The sequence below is a fragment of the Coffea arabica genome, chromosome 8c, assembly GCF_036785885.1.
Source record: "Coffea arabica cultivar ET-39 chromosome 8c, Coffea Arabica ET-39 HiFi, whole genome shotgun sequence".
NCBI classification, from domain to species: domain Eukaryota; kingdom Viridiplantae; phylum Streptophyta; class Magnoliopsida; order Gentianales; family Rubiaceae; genus Coffea; species Coffea arabica.
In genome coordinates this window covers 21,596,975-21,616,990 of record NC_092325.1, presented here as the reverse complement: position 1 = coordinate 21,616,990, position 20,016 = coordinate 21,596,975, and positions in this window count along the sequence as shown.

The window sequence follows — 20,016 nt, the reverse complement described above, 5'->3', positions numbered from 1 at the left end:
CAGCTGAGACAGAAGGGGGCCGTGGTGCGTTGGAGCCCGGCTAGCCGCGTTCGACAGTGTGAGTGCCGTAGCAATTATGCCTACCCAAATACACTAGTTTTGTCGGTGGCAAAGGAACGCGAGGAGTTTGCTAAGGAAAATACTAAGCTTGAAGCTGCGGTTGCTACATTGGAGGCTGAGGTGGCTCAGGCGAAGGCGACCAATGACAAGCAAGCCGCACGTATCATGGAGCTAGAGTATGACGTGAATGAGGCGGAGGACCGAGTTAATGACTTATGTGATCAACTGAGGGATAGACGCGAGCGTGAGGTCAAGCGAGCTCGCAAAGTGAGGGGTCGTGCTGAGGCGATCCTTAACCTATGCGACGATGGACTCGAGAAGTCTAGCGATGAGGCCTCGTATGCTGGGGCCGAGGCTGGGGAGGAATCTACCCCATCGCCTGGGTCTCAGACCCCGGCAACCGACTAAGTTATGATATCTAGGCACCTTTTGGCTAGTGGTGGTTTTGAATGTACATAGGGAGAGGGATAGAGCTTTAGCTAACCGTTTTGGATGTAGAGTTAGCTACGTGTAAATCTCTTTTGATAGGCCTATCCTCAGGTGGATCTTTTGTGTACGTACGTGCTTTGGCCGTACTTGACTGACTGATTGTAAATCTGTGTTTGGCTTGTATATATGTGTGCTTGTGATCTTGTTTGAAATGCATCAATATGTGTTTTTGTGCAAAGTTTAGTATCGCTTATATGTCCTACTGCTACTTTGGTATAGTACTTTTGCCTAGACCAAGTATACCTTATGGAAGGAACACGAAGTGGTCGGGGACGCGGGCGCGGTAGGCAACCCACACCGGTTAGGGAAACGGGGGAAGCTTCTACTGGACCAAATCCTGAACCCCAGATAGACCCCAACGTTCAAATAGCTGCTGCTATGCAGCAAATGACCAACCTACTTGCACAAGTAGTACAACAACAGGGCCAAAACCCAAACCCTAACCCCGGAAACCCTGGCCACCATACCGAGAGCGAAGATAGAGCTCTAGAACGTTTTCAAAAGTTTTCCCCGCCAAAGTTTACTAGGGGACCCGACCCTGATGTTGCCAAGAAATGGCTTGAAAAAATGGTTGATATATTCGCGGCCCTACACTACCCGGACGAACGGCAGGTCACTTTTGCCGTGTTTCAACTGGAGGGGGTTGCCCGTTCCTGGTGGAACGTAATTAGGCAGAAATGGGAGCGGGAACAGACACCGAGGACATGGGTGAACTTTATACGAGAGTTTAATGCTAAGTTTTTCCCTCCTCTAGTCCAGGAGAGGAAGGAGGACGAGTTTATCCGGCTCCGGCAAGGGGCTCAGACTGTGGCGGAGTACGAGAGTCAGTTTACCCGCCTGTCCAAATTCGCGCCTGAATTGATCATGACCGAGCAACGACGGGTGAGGCGCTTTATTCAGGGCTTGAACGTTGAGATCCAGAAAGACCTCGCGGCGGCTCAAATCACCACGTTTAGCGAGGCAATGGAAAAAGCCCAACGGGTAGAGAGTGCACGGCTGCAGGTCCGAAACTTCCAGGCTAAAAAGCGTGGTTTTCCTGGGAGTATGTCTGGACAAGGTGAGAAGAGCACTCCTTCCAAGTTTGGATGAGGAACTGGGGGTGGTCGTCAATCTGGGTCAGGCAGAGGGACTCCGTTCAGGGGTGGCCAAGCTGGGCGAGGACAAAGGGGAAACGCTCAGAGTGGCTCGGCTTCGGCGCCTCGTGGGCCCTGTGGGCACTGTGGAAAGCTGAACCACACCGAAGACAATTGCTGGAGGAAACAGGGGAAATGCCTGCGGTGTGGAAGTGCGGACCATCAACTGGCTACATGTCCGATCCTGAAACAAGACGGAAAGGGGAGCCAACTACCGTCGAGAACCAATACTGGACCGGCCAAGGGAGACGGATCCAAACCAAAAGTTCTGGCTAGGGTATATTCCTTAGAGCCCCACCAGATTCCAGAGTCTTCCGAGGTGGTGGAAGGTACGATCCCTATATTCCACCGCTTTGCCAAAGTTTTAATTGATCCGGGTGCCACTCATTCGTTTGTTAACCCTGATTTCATGTGTGGCATCGATATAAAACCTGCTAGTTTACCATATAACTTAGAGGTTAGTACACCTACGGGGAATCAACGTTTGGTGACTAATATGGTTTATAAGGATTGCGATGTATGGGTAGGTGAGCGGAGGTTTCTAGGAGACCTGATTAGCTTGTCCATTAAGGGGTACGACGTGATTCTGGGTATGGACTGGTTAGCCAAATATAACGCCCAACTGGACTGTAAAACGAAAATAGTTGAATTTCGCATTCCTGGCGAGGCAACCTTAAGGTTAGATATAAGGGGTAGGTTAGCCTCATCTGCTCTCATTTCGGGCATTCGAGCTAGGAAATTGATAAGTAAAGGGGCGCAAGGATTTTTGGCCTTCTTAATTAACACCCCTACAGATAAGCTAAAAGTAGAAGACGTGGCCATAGTGAGGGACTTTCCGGATGTTTTTCCTGACGAGTTAGTAGCCCTACCTCCGGAAAGAGAGATAGAATTTCGAATAGATCTTTTACCTGGAACTGCACCTATCTCGAAAACCCCTTACCGAATGGCGCCTGTAGAACTTAAAGAGCTTAAGTTGCAATTGCAAGACCTTTTGGAGCGGGGATTCATTCACGAGAGTGAGTTTCCTTGGGGAGCTCCGGTCCTATTTGTGAATAAAAAGGATGGAACGTTGAGGATGTGCATTGATTATCGGGGGCTGAACAACGTGACCATCAAGAATAAGTATCCACTGCCCCACATCGACGAGTTGTTTGACCAACTGCAAGGAGCGGTGGTCTTCTCCAAGTTGGACCTCCGACAGGGATACTACCAGTTGTTGATTAGGAAGGAGGACATTCCGAAAACTGCCTTCAACTCAAGATACGGGCATTACGAGTTCGCCGTTATGCCCTTTGGACTGACTAATGCTCCTGCCGCCTTCATGGACTTAATGCATAGGGTTTTTAAACCCTATCTAGACCGATTTGTCGTGGTGTTCATTGACGACATTTTGGTCTACTCTAAGACGCGCGAGGAGCATGAGGAGCATTTGAGAGTGGTGTTGCAGACATTAAGGGAACATCAGCTATATGCCAAGTTTAGTAAATGTGAGTTCTGGTTGGAGAAAGTGGCATTTCTAGGGCACGTGATCTCTCGCGAAGGTATTTCGGTGGACCCGGCGAAGGTTGAGGCCGTGACAAATTGGAAGAGGCCAGAAACCCCCACGGAGATTCGCAGCTTTCTAGGGCTAGCTGGGTATTACCGAAGGTTCATTAAAGATTTCTCCAAGTTAGCCGGACCATTAACCGACTTGACAAAGAAGCATGGCCAGTTTATCTGGAACGGCCGATGCGAAACGAATTTTCAGGAGTTAAAGAAAAGATTGACCATGGCTCCGGTACTGGTCTTGCCAAATGGAGTGGACGGGTTTGCAGTATATGCGGACGCGTCGCGAGAGGGATTGGGATGTGTTTTGATGCAGAACCGGAATGTGATTGCTTTTGCCTCTAGGAAATTGAAGCTTCACGAGCAGAACTACCCGACTCACGATCTAGAATTAGCTGCAGTTGTGTTTGCACTGAAAAAGTGGAGGCATTACCTATATGGGGTGACCTTCGAAGTGTTTTCGGATCACAAGAGTCTGAGGTACCTTTTCTCCCAGAAGGAACTGAACATGAGACAACGGCGATGGATGGAATTTCTGGAGGACTACGATTGTACAATCAACTACCATCCGGGAAAGGCAAATGTAGTAGCGGATGCCTTGAGTCGTAAAGTACAAGTAGCAGGGCTAATGATTAAGGAATGGGATTTGCTAGAGTCCGTGTGTGAGTGGAAACCCTGTCTTGGGAGTCATAAGGTGATATTTAGCAATGTAAGGGTGACATCCACTCTACTGGAACGTATAAAAGAGGCGCAAGGCGAGGATTTGATGGTACGGAAGTAGAGAGAGAAATTGGAAAAGGGAGAAACTACGGACTTTAATTTGAGTCCCGAGGGTATTTTGAAGTATCGGAACCGAATCGTAGTACCAAAGGATGAATCGTTGAAAGCAGAAATTCTGGAGGAAGCTCATCGGTCCAAGTATACAATCCATCCGGGTAGCAGCAAGATGTATCAAGACCTGAAAGGGACCTATTGGTGGGATAATATGAAGAGGGAAATAGCTCAATACGTGCAGAAATATCTTATTTGCCAGCAAGTGAAGGCAGAGCATCAAAAACCATCGGGTCTGTTACAACCCTTGGAGATACCCGAGTGGAAGTGGGAAAACATCACAATGGACTTCGTTTCCGGTTTACCGAGGACACGATGCCGTTTGGGTGATCGTTGATCGATTAACCAAGTCGGCCCATTTCTTGCCGGTGAACATGAAGTATTCAATGGATCAGTTGGCCCGACTGTACATGGACGAAGTAGTAAGACTACACGGTGTTCCTGTGAGCATCGTTTCCGATCGGGATCCACGGTTCGTATCACGATTTTGGCAGAAATTTCAAGAAACCCTGGGGACGAAACTCAATTTGAGCACTACCTATCACCCTCAGACGGATGGCCAGTCGGAACGGACTATTCAGACTCTTGAGGACATGCTACGAACATGTATTCTGGACTTTGGAGGCAATTGGGGTCAGCACATGACCTTGGTAGAATTTGCGTACAACAATAGCTTCCATTCGTCAATTCAAATGGCTCCGTACGAAACTCTCTACGGACGCAAGTGCCGCTCACCGATTTACTGGGACGAAGTAGGTGAAAAGAAAGCACTGGACCCGGCAACCATTCCCTGGATGGAAGAGGCTCAGGAAAAGGTCAAGTTAATTCGGCAACGACTTCAAACAGCTCAAAGTCGACAAAAGAGCTACGCGGATAATCGAAGGAAAGACTTGGAGTTTGAAGTTGGAGACTACGTATTCCTCAAGATCACACCCTTACGAAGTCTTACAGCGGGGAAAGGAAAGAAACTCCAACCACGGTACGTCGGACCCTACAAGATCCTTCAGAGGGTTGGAGCGGTCGCGTATCGATTGGAACTACCGTCTAGTCTCTCTCGAATCCACGATGTATTCCACGTCTCGATGCTAAAGAAGTACCATCCTGATCCATCCCATGTATTGCAACCGGAGGATATCGAAGTGGATGAATCACTGGCCTATGAAGAGAAACCAGTCGAAATACACGATCGAAAAGTCAAGGAACTCAGAAATAAGCGGATTCCACTAGTGAAAGTACTATGGAGAAACCACGGGGTAGAGGAAGCTACCTGGGAGATGGAAGAGGAGATGCGAAAGAAATACCCAAACCTTTTCGGGAATTAAGGTGAGAAATTTCGAGGACGAAATTCTTTTAAGGGGGGGAGAGTGTGAGAACCCGTAAAACCCTAATTATTTTTCCTAGGGTTTATTTCCCCTTAATTGCATGTTTTCTGCATTTTCTGGCTTAGAAATATTTTCTTAGTGGATTTTATAGCAATTATAGTTTTAAGATGATTTTTCTAGCATTGGTGAGTTTTTAGAAAATTAAGAATAAATATTGGACGTGGGACCCACTAGTACGAAAAGTTCGGAAAAATTCGGCCAATAAGGTTAAGTTTCGGATACTGTTAAAAGTTTATCGGGTATTAAGAGATAAGTAGGGTGTGTGAAGTGATTGATGTGAGAGAGAAAAGGATGATAAGGATGCATTTAATAGAGTGACACATGTCACTTTCTTATTGGATACCTTTTAAGAATTACTATTCATTGTCTTGACTTTTTTTTGACCAAGGGATTAAATATCCAAAAAGTCACCAAAAATCACCATTCTTCTCTCCTTGTTGGCCGGCCACCTTGAGCAAGAAAGGAAGGAGCTTTCTTCAATTTTCAAGCTTCTACTTGGTGCAAATCAACCAAAAACATTTGCTTCCATCCATTTCACTCCATAAAATTCTTTCTTCTAGAGCTAGTAAGTTGTTTGGTGAACTTTGTTTGAAGGATTAAGGTGCCCAACATCCTCCTCTCTCTTGGTTCTTGGTAATTGAAGCTAGAAACACCCTACTACATCTAATAATGCTTATTTTGTGCTTAATGGGGGCATGAGAGAAGGAATATATGATTTGTTTCTTGATTTGGTTTGATTTGGTGAAGTTTTCCATTTTATGATGAATTTTCTGGTTTAATTGCATTATGATGGTGTGGTTGTTGATGATGATTGGCAATGGACTAAAATGACTCTAGTGGGTGTGAAATGTGGATAAATGCAACCAATTTTGGATTTGGTGTGAAAATTGAAAAGTTAGGGTTCTTAAATCCCAATTCTGTCCGGTTTTAGATCACTGGGTTAGAGGCCGAATTAGACTTTGCTCAAAACATGAAAGTTGTAGGTATTGATGTGATTGAGATGTCTGTAAAATTTCAGGTCATTTGGATTAATGTAGAATGAGTTATGACGAAATTACTGTAGCTGTTCTGCTTTGGACAGAATGCGAAAACTGCGATAGTAATTGGCCATTTTGACTGGAATTGGTTTGGATTTTGAAGTTGGTGTCTTCTGATGAAATGTAGCTGAATGACTTAGCTAACTTATGCCTTTGGAATTTCGGCATTTGGACTGGTATGGACTGAGATATACCGATTACAGTTTTTTGTGTTTTGCGAACCTGTTTTAGGAATTCTGGGTTAGTATTTGGTATATTTGACCTAGTTGTCTTACGAACTGGATTGAGTGGTCTTCTACATTATTGTAGCCCTGTTTCATAGCTTCGAAACGGTGGGTCTTACACCCCCATCCGATAACCGTAGAGAATTTGACGCCATTACCGCATAATGAGTGTAAAACAGTTTTCTATTTGGGGGCCAAGACTAAGGCCATTTTCTAATTTCTGGTTTGCTATTATGCTCATTTATGTATATGAAACCCTATTGGGGTTGTGTTTAGCGTTGCTATATGACTCGTTATCGAGTCTCATTGTATGTGTTATATGTTCTAGGGCTTGAAGGTAGTGCACGACGGCTTGGTGATCGTGGTACATGAAATACCACTTACTTGCTTGGTGAGTATACCACTCACTAAATTGTTACTATGTGGCTTTGTTAAATGTTATGTGATGCCTTGATGGCTTACTCGAATATTGAAATTGATTAAGGTGAGGGTGTACTTGACCGCCCTCACCTCTTTTGATATTGTCACTGAATGGCTACCGTTTTATTGCATTACTGAACTTGATATATTGGTTGGTGAATTCCATTTCATGGAAACTGAATTGATGTCGTTTGCACGATGTCCAACGGCCTTACTGCATTACTGAGCTCAACCCCGTTTGGTAGTCAATTGGATCGAGCCGGCGAGGGCTTGGTCGTGAAGATTGAATTGCCACGGGGACTGTACTGGGGAACCTTGTGGTAATGAGACCCTTGGTTCCGGTAAACTCGAGTATTACCAAAAATATTACTGAATGGAGTGCGGGCCCGGTTGGGGTATGTTGGGTGGAAGGAATGGGAGTAAAGTGAGGTCTACGGTTTGATACTTTTGACATTGACGGAGGGTCAATGAGGTTGGATCAAGATGGCAAGCGCGGAAATGAGCTCTTGAGAGCCGACTGTATCCTTTTACCGTTGTACTTCATTGCTTATCGTGTACTTTAAATGATTTGCTATGCTTAAGTGACTTGGTTGTTTATGTAGTGGTATACCACTGGGCTTTAGCTCATTCCGTGTCATTTTTTTCCTTACAGGAAAATGAACACTTTTGGAAAGATTTTGATAGTTGGATGACAAGTTGAGCTCTTGTACATGTAATTTTGTTTAGCTCCTTGAGGGTGATAACCCTAAGTGTATAGCTTTCTTTAATGAAGGGCTTGTGTTGGCCTAAATGTATTGGTATGAACTAATGAGATCGCTTGTACGCCATTTGGCTTGTAAATGTTGATTTCCAATGTATATATATGCTTGGCTGCGATTTGGATGAATTTCGGATCGATACGACTTCAAACGAAAACGGAAAAAATTTTGGCGAGGATGAACAGTAGCAAATCCGGCCAGGAATCCTGTGAGAACCCGTAAAAACCCTAATCTTTTCCGAGAGTTTTATTTCCCCTTAATTTCATATTTCCTGCATTTTCGGGTTTAGGAATATTTTTCTGGTAGATTTTATGAGAAATTATAGTTTTTAGATGATTTTTTCTAGCATTGGTGAGTTTTTAGAAAATTAAGAATATATATTGGACGTGGGACCCACTAGTGCGAAAAGTTCGGAAAAATTCGGCCAATAAGGTTAAGTTTCGGATACTGTATAAAATTTACCGGGTGTTAAGAGATAAGTAGAGAGTGAGATTTGATTGATGTGAGAGAAGAAAGAAAGATAAGAATGCATTTATGGAGGTGACAAGTGTCACCTCCTCATTGGATGAACTTTAAGAAGTACTATTCACTTTCTTGACTTTTTGACCAAAGGATTAAATATCTCAAAAATGCACAAAAATCACCATTTTTCTTCTCTTGTTGGCCGGCTCTCTAAGCTTAAGAAGGAAGGAGAAACTCTTCAAGTTCTAGCTTCTACTTGGTGCAAATCAACCAAAAACATTTGCTTCCATGCATTTCACTCCATAAAATCCTATCTTCTAGTGCTAGTAAGGGTTGTAGTGAGGTTTGTTTGAAGAGCTAAGGTGTCCAACATCCCTCTCTCTCTTGATTTCTTGGTAAGTGATGCTTGAACACCTTACTACATCTAATGATGCTTATTTTGTGCTTAATGGTGGCATGAGTGAAGGAATATATGATTTGTTTCTTGATTTGAAGTGATTTGGTGAAATTTTCTATTTTTTGATGAATTTTCTGGTTTAATATGAATGGAATGTTGTGGCCTTGTATGATGAATTGTAATGGTTGAAAATGACTCTAGTGAGTGTGAATTGTTGCTAAATGCAATCAATTTTGGATTTGGATGAAAAATGGAAAGTTAGGGTTCATAAAATCCCAATTCTGTCCGGTTTTAGATCATTGGGTTAGAGGCCGAATTAGACTTTGCTCAAAACATGAAAGTTGTAGGTATTGATGTGTTTGAGGTGCCTGTAAAATTTCAGGGCATTTGGATTAGTGTAGAGTGAGTTATGACGAAATTACTGTAGCTGTTCTGCTTTGGACAGAATGCGAAAACTGCGTTTGTATTTGGCCATTTTGACTGGAATTGGTTTGGATTTTGAAGTTGGTGTCTTCTGATGCAATGTAGCTGAATGTCTTAGCTATCATATGCCTTTGGAATTTCGGCATTTGGACTTGTATGGACTGAGATATACCGATTACAGTTTTCTGCGTTTTGCAAACCTGTTTTGGTGATTCTGGTTTAGTGTTTGGCATTTTTGACCTAGTTAGGCCAGGAACTGGATTGAGTGACCTTCTACATTGTTGTAGCCCTGTTCCATAGCTTCGAAACGGTGGGTCTTACACCCCATCCGATAATTGTAGTGAGAGTTGTGCCATTACCGCATTATGACGTCAAAACCGGTTTTCTTATCAAGGCCTAAGTTAAAGCCCTTTCCTAATTTCTGGTTGCCTATGATGCTTATATATGTTTATAAAACCCTATTGGGGTTGTGATTGGCATTGTTTTATGGCTCGGTATTGAGTCTCATAGTACTTGCTTACGTGTTCTAGGGCGTGACGGTGGTTCACAACATTCCCCTGACGGAAGTGCATGACATAGCACTTAATTGCTTAGTGAGTATACTACTCACTTACTTGTTATAATATGGCTTTGCTCTATGTGTATTTGATGCCTTGAAGGCTTAATTGGTTATTGGAAGTGATTGAGGTGAGGGTGTACTTGACCGCCCTCACCCCTTGTGATTTCATTCATGACTGCTTACTGTTATACTGAAATACTGCACTGGCTATATGAGTTATTGAATTGCAATATTGGAAAACTGATTTGGTGTTGTTTGGACGATGTCCAACGACCTCACTGTATTACTGAGCTCAACCCCGTTTGGTGGTCATTTGGATCGAGCCGGCAAGGGCTTGGTCGTGATAAGTGACATACCACGGGGACTGTACTGAGGAACCTTGTAGTAATGAGGCTCTTGGTTCCGGTATACTCGAGTATTACCAAAAGCTACTGAATTGGAGTGCGGGCCCGGTTGGGGTATGTTTGGTGGAAGGAATGGAGTGAAGTGAGATCTACGATCGGGTATTCTTAAACATTGACGGAGGGTCAATGAGATTGGATCAAGAATGTAAGCGTGGAAACGGGCTCTTGAGAGCCATCCGTATCCTTTTACCGACTTGTTTACTTCTTAAGTGTGTACTTGAAATGAAAGATTATGCTTATGTGATCTTTACTGCTTATGTGGTAGTAACTCACTGGGCTTTAGGTCATCCCGTTCCATTTGTTTTCCTTACAGGGATATAATTACTTTTGGGACTGATTTGGATAGTCGATTGCCAAGTTGAGCTAGTGTAAATGGCTTTTGTTTAGCTTGTTGAATGAAACCCTATTGTGTATTGGGTTCATTCTCTTTGATTGGCAAACCGAGTATGTATATTCATGATGAATGGTATTTGGCATGCCAATGTGGTTGTAAATGTTGAATTTCAATGTGTGTATGTTAAATTGATGTTTGGTTGAACTTCGGACTGATTCATGTTTCAAACGGCCAAAGGAAAATTTTGAACAAAAGGCACTGGACAGAATCCGGCCAGGAATCCGGCCAGAAACTGGCCGGATTGCCGGCCGGATTGCTTGGAGAATTTGAAAAAAATTGGCAACTCTCTGCCTGGTATCCGGCCAGGAATCCGGCCGGACATCCGGCCAGATTCCGGGCGGATTCCGACGGGTCATGCACTATACATCTTCGGCTTCGATTTTCGTTTTTTATTTTCGTGATTTTGACTTGTTTACGCGCAATGGGATGTTCCGGAACGTATTAGATCGACGTAAACTGATCCGTAGTCCTGGCGAGAGCTGGGCAGGCACTCCGCTAACCCCTTTGGTTCGCCTTAGGGGAAAGTGGGGCTGTTACAAATCCGGCCAGAAACTGGCCGGATTGCCTGAGGAAAAATTGGAAATCCGGCCAGTTGCATTCGGCCTGGAATCCGGCCAGCCAATCCGGCCGGAATCTTGGCCGGATTGCCGGCCGGATTGCGAGGGAGTTTTGAAAATTTTTATTTTACTCTCGGCCCAGTATCCGGCCAGATTCTGGCCGGATTCTGACGTGTACTGCACTATTCACTTCGGCCTCAACTTTCGTTTTTTTTTTATTTTGAGATTTTGCCTTGTTTGCGCGCATTGCTATGTTCCGGAACGTAATAGATCGACGTAAACTGTACCGTTAGTCCTGGCGAGAGCTGGACAGGCAGTCCGCTAACCCCTCTGGTTCGCCTTAGGGGAAGGTGGGGCTGTCACATCTTCCATGTGTCGATGCTGAAAAAGTACTATCCTGACCCAACCCACATTGTGCGACCAGAGGAGATTGAGTTAGATAAGGCACTCACTTACGAAGAGAGACCTGTACAAGTACTCGATCGAAGGATTAAGGAACTGAGGAATAAACAAATTCCATTAGTGAAGGTTTTATGGAGGAATCATGGAATAGAAGAGGCAACCTGGGAGATGGAGGAAGAGATGCAAAAGAAATACCCTGAGCTGTTTAGTAACCCAGGTGAGCAATTTCGAGGGTGAAATTTCTTAAGGGGGAGAGGATGTGAGAACCCAGAAAAAAAAAATTATTTATTTATTATTTTATTCCTGTGCACCGTTTTCTTTTATTTTCTTTATTATATTACTTTTATCAACATTTTATCAGTAAATATAGTTTTTAAATCATTTTTCTAGTATAAGATAGTTCATGAGAAATTTGGAACGTATTTTGGACGTGGGACCCGCTAGTGCATTTAATGAGAGAAATTCGGCTGATTAGGTTAAATTTTACGTAAAGGGTTTTTGCTACTAGGTATTAGGAGATAATTGGAGGTTGCCTAGATGGTTTAGCCATGAGGGACAAGAAGATAGCTCTAGCAAAATAATGCGCCAAGTGTCAAATTGTTGTTGGACTAAACTTGCCTAACTTTGCCTAACTTTCTTTAACTTTAATAAAAGACCAAAAAATTGACTAAATCATCTTCATTTCAGCCTTGTCTTGACCGAACCTCTCTAGCAAGCAAAGGAAAAAATTCTTCAACCTTCCATCTTCTAATCTTGCTCAAATCTTGAAAACTAGCCGTTTGTTTCTTGAATTCGTCCATAAAAACATCTTGCTAAGGGTCTTGGAAGAGTTTAGTGGTGTTGATTTGGAAGAAAACCTCACAAGCTACAACCTTTCTTGAAGAACTAAGGTATCTTGCTTGGAACTCATCTTTTGTTATAAATTTTGGCCAATTGGTGCCTTATAGTAGCTATTTACGCGATTTTACGGAAGATTTGGTGGATTGGAGTGAAGTTTCCTAATTTTCTGATTTTTCTGGATTTTTTTCTCGAATTTTCTGTTTTCCTATGATGGATATGATTGAGTTTGATTTGGTGGTTCTAAATGGTGTTTTATAGCTCTCTTGTGCGTTAATTGTAGTTAATTGCGGAAAATTTCCGCTTCTGGCGAAAATTTCAGATTTAGGGTTTCAAATTGGGGGTTTTCTATTGTTGATTGTTGAACTTCTAATTGGCTATAATTGAAGGGTATTGTGACCCTAATGACGCATATGGAATGGCTTATATATTGTTTGGGTGCTTGTGGTTGTGTTGGATGGCTTTTATTGGTTGTCTTGTAGGTTGGAAAAGCTGAAATTTTAGGGGAAATGCTGTCCAAGTGTCTAGGGTATTGGATTCTTATGTGTTGGGTTGAGATTTGATAGAAATGAACGGTCATAGGGTTTGTTTCTACCTTTAGCCCTAAATGTTATGTATTTTCATTTCCAAGCTATATTTGGGTCTTGCCTTGATAGTTCCTATTAAAAGGTATTCGACTTGTGTTTGGGTCTTAATTGTACTTTTTTTATTATTATAGGGCGTGCCGGTGACCCGAGGCTCACGTCGGGCGAAAACTTCTGAAATTTCTTTGTTTGACTTGGTGAGTGTACTACTCACATGTTTGTTATTCCGTGGCTTTCTTGTACTTGAATTCTGTGATTTGGACTAGTTGTGATTATTGTTTGGACTAGGTGAGGCGAGGGTGTACTTTACCACTCTCTTACTCTCTGGCCTCTTGACTGTTTATTATATCACTTGAATACCCTTGAATGTACCTGATTTGGTGTCGATTGGATACCATTGTTTACTGTATCTCTGAACCTTTACTGTTCACTCTGAGCTCTACCTCATTGGAAGTCAATGGACTCGAGCCAGTAAGGACTTGGTCGGGGACATTTGACAAGCCATGGGGACTGTATTTGGGAATCTTTGGGTATGAGACCCTTGATTCCGGTATACTCGAGTAATACCAATTCTGTACTGTTTGGTGTTCGGGCCCGGTAAGGGGAAAGTGAGGTGGATGGATAATTGGAGTAAAGAGGAGTCTACGGTCATGATTACTTGATATACATTGACGGAGGGTCAATGAAATGAGATCAAGTATGGCAAAGCGGAAAAGGGGTCCTGAGAGCCACCCGTATCCTTTATTCCTTACACTTGGGTGTGGTTACTATTGCTTACTTGACATGCGTATTTGGATTGAATATTTCTTGTGTTTACGTGCTCTTGGTATATGTACGTGATAGTACCTCATTGGGCGAAAGCTCACTCCGTTGATTTTGTTTTCCTTACAGGGAATTATCTTTTGGACTTTTGATTTTGAAGAATGAGTTGAGTAGAGCTAGTCAAGAGATTTTGTATAGCTCCTCAATAGTTGGAACCTTAATTGTACTTGGATTTAATACTTCCTTTTGGCTTGTAAACATACGAATGTGGTTTGTAATAGTGAGCGTACTCTTGTCCAATGTATTATATTTGGCTTGTATATATTCTTTTAGTGAATGTTAGATTACCTGTATTCGATTGGGTCTTGGCGGATGGTGACGTGGCAGTCACTATTCACCCTACGTTTTGACTTTTGTTGTCCGTTTTACGATTGTTGGGTTGGCTTAGCGCGCTAATAGTTTCCCGAACGACTTGAGTCAGGATTTGACATTTTAGTAGTCCTGGCGAGAGCTGGGCAGGCAGTCCGCTAACTCCTTTGGTACGCCTTAGGGGAAGGTGGGGCTGTCACATGTTGCATATGGACAGCATTAATAACATGGATTGGAAGCTTTGGCTTTGGGGTTTGAGGGATAAGAAAAGTTGCAGAGAAACCTTGCTGCATTTTCTTTTTTCTATCGGTCAATTCAAATTCTTGGTTTGAATCCTGCAACAATATCTCGTGTTTGATTTTAATTGATATTTGATAGTTAAAATCCTGGTATTTGGTGAATTCGTTTGCATAAAGCACTGGATGGGAGGTTGTAGCTAAAATTTGCAAGCTTTCCCTAGGCTGGTTTTCATTTTTTGATAGAACGTGTTAGAAAAGTTGCAAGAAAAAAAAATATAGTTGCTGGAAAAGGGATTTTAGCTTGCCGAAAGTTCTTATTGCATGATTTGTGTTGGGTTGAGTCCTGTGGATTTAGTTGGTAAGCTTGCGTTTTCCATTTGAGTTCATGGTTCACGGCTGTCTTCCTGCATAGTTGAAAGCTGGAAATTGCAGAAAATTTCAGGAGTTGCCGAAGGACTTTATTGCAGAAAGTTTACTTTTTCCGTAGCTTGCATGGAGTTGGCCTAGAAATCTTTCCCATTCTGTTTTTGTATGCATGATAAGCCTAATAAGAACTTGAGATTGGGTGGTTTGAGATGATTGAACGCATCTGCCATGCAAAGTGCTGAAGCTCAAAAGTTTTGCTTGCTGAAGCTTAAAACCATTTTGCATGAAAGTTCTCCAGGATTTGCAGATTTTCCTTCTAAGTTTTAGCTCGTTTGGATGTTGAAGTCATGTATTTTGTTGTCTAGTTTAAAGTTTTGATGTTTAGTTGAAAGAGTTTGGATCAAAATTACGTGCTTGGGTTTGAAATGTTGAAAAGGAAAGTGCAGCAAATTGTTATAGAAGCCATCTTCGTAGTAATTTGCATGGAGTTTTGCATGAAAATCTTCATAAAATTGCAACTTTGCTCCCCATTGTTTTAAGTGATGTTATCATGACCCAAATAATTGGAATTTGATCAATCTTGCCCTTTTGGAATTTCAAATTTCCTTTGGTATGTTTTAATTTGTTTTTGGGCAAATTGTTTAGGAATTTTAGGATGGATTTTGAGTGTTTAATGACTCTTGATAATCCTTAGTTTTAATTTGTATTTTAATGGAATTTTGGTAATTTTGTTGTTTAATTAAAACAAATGGGTCTTCTTTCATTTTTGTGAAGTTTAGTTTTGACTTTGCTATGTTTCCTTTTAAGTCGTTAATTTTATTTTTTCTGCTTTTTAGACCCCTAGTATTTTAATAATAATAAATTGACCTCTCAAATTTCTTTGATTTTCGTAATCAAGTCTTTACTTGTTTTAATTTCGTAGACATGGTTTGTTCAAGTGCCTCAAGTGATTCAATTTCATGCTTATTTCCATTTCATGTGATTATTTTGTTAATTAAAATGATGCCTTGACCCTTTTATTATTTTGAAGGGTAAATAAGTGATTTCACTTCATTAGGGCCCCAACTTCAAGGGAGGTACACTCTAACCCTTATTTTGACCTTATTTGATCCTATGTGCACTTATGTGAAAATTATGTGTGAAATTGCATGCTTCTTTTTTTGAATATTCTCATTCTATTTGTTCATTTAGTTACTTTATTTGTTTTAATTTTGTATATTTATTTTAATTTAATTAGTAATTATTTGGGAGGGCAGTTAAATGCCACAATTGTAATAGTTAGGTATTTATTTCAATTATTTATTTTATTCCCCCTTAGATTGTAGTAGGCATCCCCTTTTGTAATAGATAGGGCTTGTGTGCTATGTGCTTGTGCATGCCTATATGTTTATGTGTTTAATTGCTTTCCCTAGGCTTCTGCATCTAGATAAGCATGCTTATGTGCTACGTACTATGTGAAACTATGTGTTTTGCATGTTTACTTGCTTTTTAGTATTATATCTGATAATGTGGATGGAATGCACGTTATCGTGGCTAGTCCAATGCTAGTCATAGTTTTCCCCTCGAGCTCTTGCAAGTCCAATGCTTGTAAGAGAGCATTAGTAAAGGGCTAGTCCAATGCTAGACCTTTAGGGACCGTCTACGCGTTAGATCATGTTTATGTGAATCACTACATTTCATGCATGTTTTCACCTTTTAGGGTTTTTACCATGTTGCATGACGCTTTCTTATCCTTTATCCCATATTCTCTTCTATTTATATCCCCTATCCCGTATTTTCTCTTATATGTATATTCCTTACCCCTTTGTATGAACATAACATTAGACTTGTATTTCATTTAAGAAATAGAATTAGGGTAGTGCATTTGCTTGATTAGACAGGGAAAAACTCTTTGGATATGGGATATGGACAAGTCTGGCTTTCTAACCTTAGCACGCTCGTATTCCCTCTATTAAAGGAAACATTGAGTCACAAACATTAGTCCCCCGTACCCGATATGATGCATTCCTTAAGGTCACGTATATTTATACAATTATTTTTATTTTCTTTTTCTTTTCTTAGAGTATGATATTTTTGCATTATTCTTGACCTCTCCAAAGAGTCCACATTGGGCATCACAATTAATGTGATTGGCACCAATTGAGTTTTGAAGAGAAATTTTGACCCCCCAATACTCTCTTAGGTCTAGGGTTTGCATTCATATAGTACATCCAAATGTGATAAATCTTTAGGTTAAAATAGGAAAATCTTTGACTAAATCGCGCAACTAGCCTTGGCTAGGTTGAAAGGGTGCCTTGGATTCTTATCCTTGCCTTCCCTTTTCTTCAAATGTGACTCCCGAATCTTTTTCTCTAATTTTCGTAGACTTGGAGTCGTTTAAAAAGGGTTTTTAACTTTTTTCTTTAAAAATTCATTTTTTTGTGACTTGGTACACCTTAACTCTATACCAAGTGGTGACTCCATCTTTCATTCAAAAAATTCTTCTGAAACTATATTTTGGGTCAAATCGTCGCATTTTCAAGTCCCATTTAGACCCATATTTTTTTTTATTTTCTAAAAAAATCAAAAACTCATTTTTCACTCAAAAATTGAATTAAAATTCACTTTTTTCAAACCAGTTATTTTCTTATTAAAAAATGGGGCGCGACACACTGCTAGCAACAATTGGTCAATCATACGCCTTTAGTTTGTCATTTCCACGCTCAATTCATTGAATTTGTTTAACATTTCACTCAATTGAATTCCCAAATTTGCAGTGTCTGCCGAAGGTGCCGTGGTGGACCGGTCAGATGATTTTGGATGTGCACTCATATTTACACGGTTTCTCAAAACTTGACTGCGAGATCGTGTAACGATGGGGTTTCTTCTTGTAGTTATGTTTAAAAAATACTTGACATTTTAGAAAAAATCCTATTTAAATTCCTCTCTTGACAAGCTATTGACAAAGCAAGAAAAGAAAGAAAAAGAAAAAGACACGAGTTAGTATATATTGAGGTAATTCAGATGCATGTCCTATTCGGGAGCCCTTTTTGTGCCAAGGGTAGGCCTAATCATGAGAATGCAATCCTCTAGGGTAGGCACATACAATACCTGATGAATTCGATCAACTTATTGATATTCGAGTGAAAAGCAATTTAAAAAAAATTGGGCAATTTGGAGTGAGAAGAGACATTTGTCCTAACAAAATGAGAACAAAGTCCAAATGAATTGATTGCTTCAATTAACACATAAAGTGATGTGTGAAAGAGCCTATTCCTGAAAGGATTGCCCAAAAATTTCACTCCAATTCGGCCTCAAATGAAGAGTTCAAATATATAAAACCCTTGTTCTTCTCAAGCTCAAATCTGAATTAAAACTTGTTTTTGAAGGAATTTAAGCTATGGAATCAACTCTTAAGAGAAAGGGGAGTGTTTTGGTGTATTTAGTTTGGAGATTTGATGGTGGAAAGATGGATTTTAGGAGTGGTGTGTGTTTCAGGTGTGAGTGTGTGTGAAGGTTGAAGAAGAAGGAAACAAGAAAGTTAGGCAACACTAGCCAGAATCCGGCCAGTTTCTGGCCGAATATCCGGCCGCCAAGATTCTGGCCAAACAATTTTTTTTATATATATATTGTATATCTTGCTAGATTTCTGGCCGGATTCGAGGCAGTAGCTTCAAAAATTTTTGTTTCTTTCCCTTGTTAATCCGGCCAGTTTCTGGCTGGATATAAGGCTGGATTTACTGCAGAAATAAAAAATTTCTGCAGCTTTTCCTTCCGTTTTTCATTTACAAAGTTTTTTTACTCACCCAATTTTCAACCTTTTCCATTTTCTTCAAGAAAAATTCACCTTAAACATGAAAAATGTGCTTTTCTCAGCTGAATGCAATTAGAATCACGAAATCATGCATCAATATAACATTAGCACAAAGCACTTTAAACGCATGAATTGGATCATATGAATAAGAAAACTCCCTTTTTGCTTCCTTATAAGCGCTTTTACACTTGCAACAATTGCATATACCATTGCCATTGCCACCTACAAAACACACAGAAACACTAATTAAACAACTAAAATTTACTAAAAATAAGAAATCGTTGGCTTGCCTCCCAAGTAGCGCTTCTTTATAGTCATTAGCTTGACTATTTCATCTAATTATCAAGGAGGTTTAGTTAACGAATAATCCACCATTTTAGGCCGTGGTGGATCATTAAAAGGTAACTTAATAGCAAAAGTCACATGTTCTAATGATATAAGGGATGGAAGTGACTTACCTATTCCAAGTGTTTCATAAATATTACCTTGAATATGTACCACTTGAGAACTTACCAAAGGAAATGCCATGAGAGTAGCTTGGGTAGCAATACCTTTAGAACATATACCTTCAATGCACTCCTCAAGAGGGGTGAAAAATGAGTCATTAAAACTCACCTGTTGAGATTCGAAGTTAGTTCCAAAGATATTATCATGTGAAATGGATATTTGCTCATTGAAACACAATTGAGATTCATCATTTTTATCAAAATGCAATCCATTTTCACATACAACATTCCCACCATTCATGCTAGGATCATTTTGCAAATTATTAGAAGAAATAACTTCACACAATGCATTCAATTGCTCATGTATTCTACCAAAGTGAGAAGTTAATTCATCTATTCTTTCCTCAATCTTATCAAAACGGTCGGAAGTCACATTAGCTAATTTTTCTATAGCTAACTCCCAAGATGGCTTAGAATCATTAGCTACCCTTTCTATTGCCAACTCCCAAGATGATTTTGGTTCGTATTGGACACATTTAGGTTGGTAATCGTAAAAATATGAAGAATTACTATAATTACATTGATTATCCCAACTATAAGCAGGAGAATTGTGACAGCCCCACCTTCCCCTAAGGCGAACCAAAGGGGTTTGCGGACTGCCTGCCCAGCTCTCGCCAGGACTACCAGTGCAGTTTAGAGCGATCTGTTGCGTTCCGAAATTTATAACGCGCGTAAACAAGTCAAAATGGCCAAAATAACCCAAAATAAAAAAAATGAAATCTGGAGTCGGCCATGAATAGTAACCGACCCGTCAGAACCCAGTCAAACATCAAAATACATATACAACATAACATTTAGTGTTTACAAGCCAAAATGGCATACAAAAGTGATACAAAAGTTACTACATGTATGGTTTACCAAAATCAAAAGTGAAACGGCCCTAAAGGTACATTTAGGGTTTCAATTCATAAGCTATACAAAAGAGACATTCATTTAGCACATTCGGCAACCATCTAGCAAGAATCATTCCAAAAGTAGTCATATGCCTGTAAGGAAAACAAAAGGAACGGTGTGAGCTAATTGCCCAGTGAGACACTATCACTTAAGCAACCAAGTTCATGTAATCATACAGCTTTTCATTTC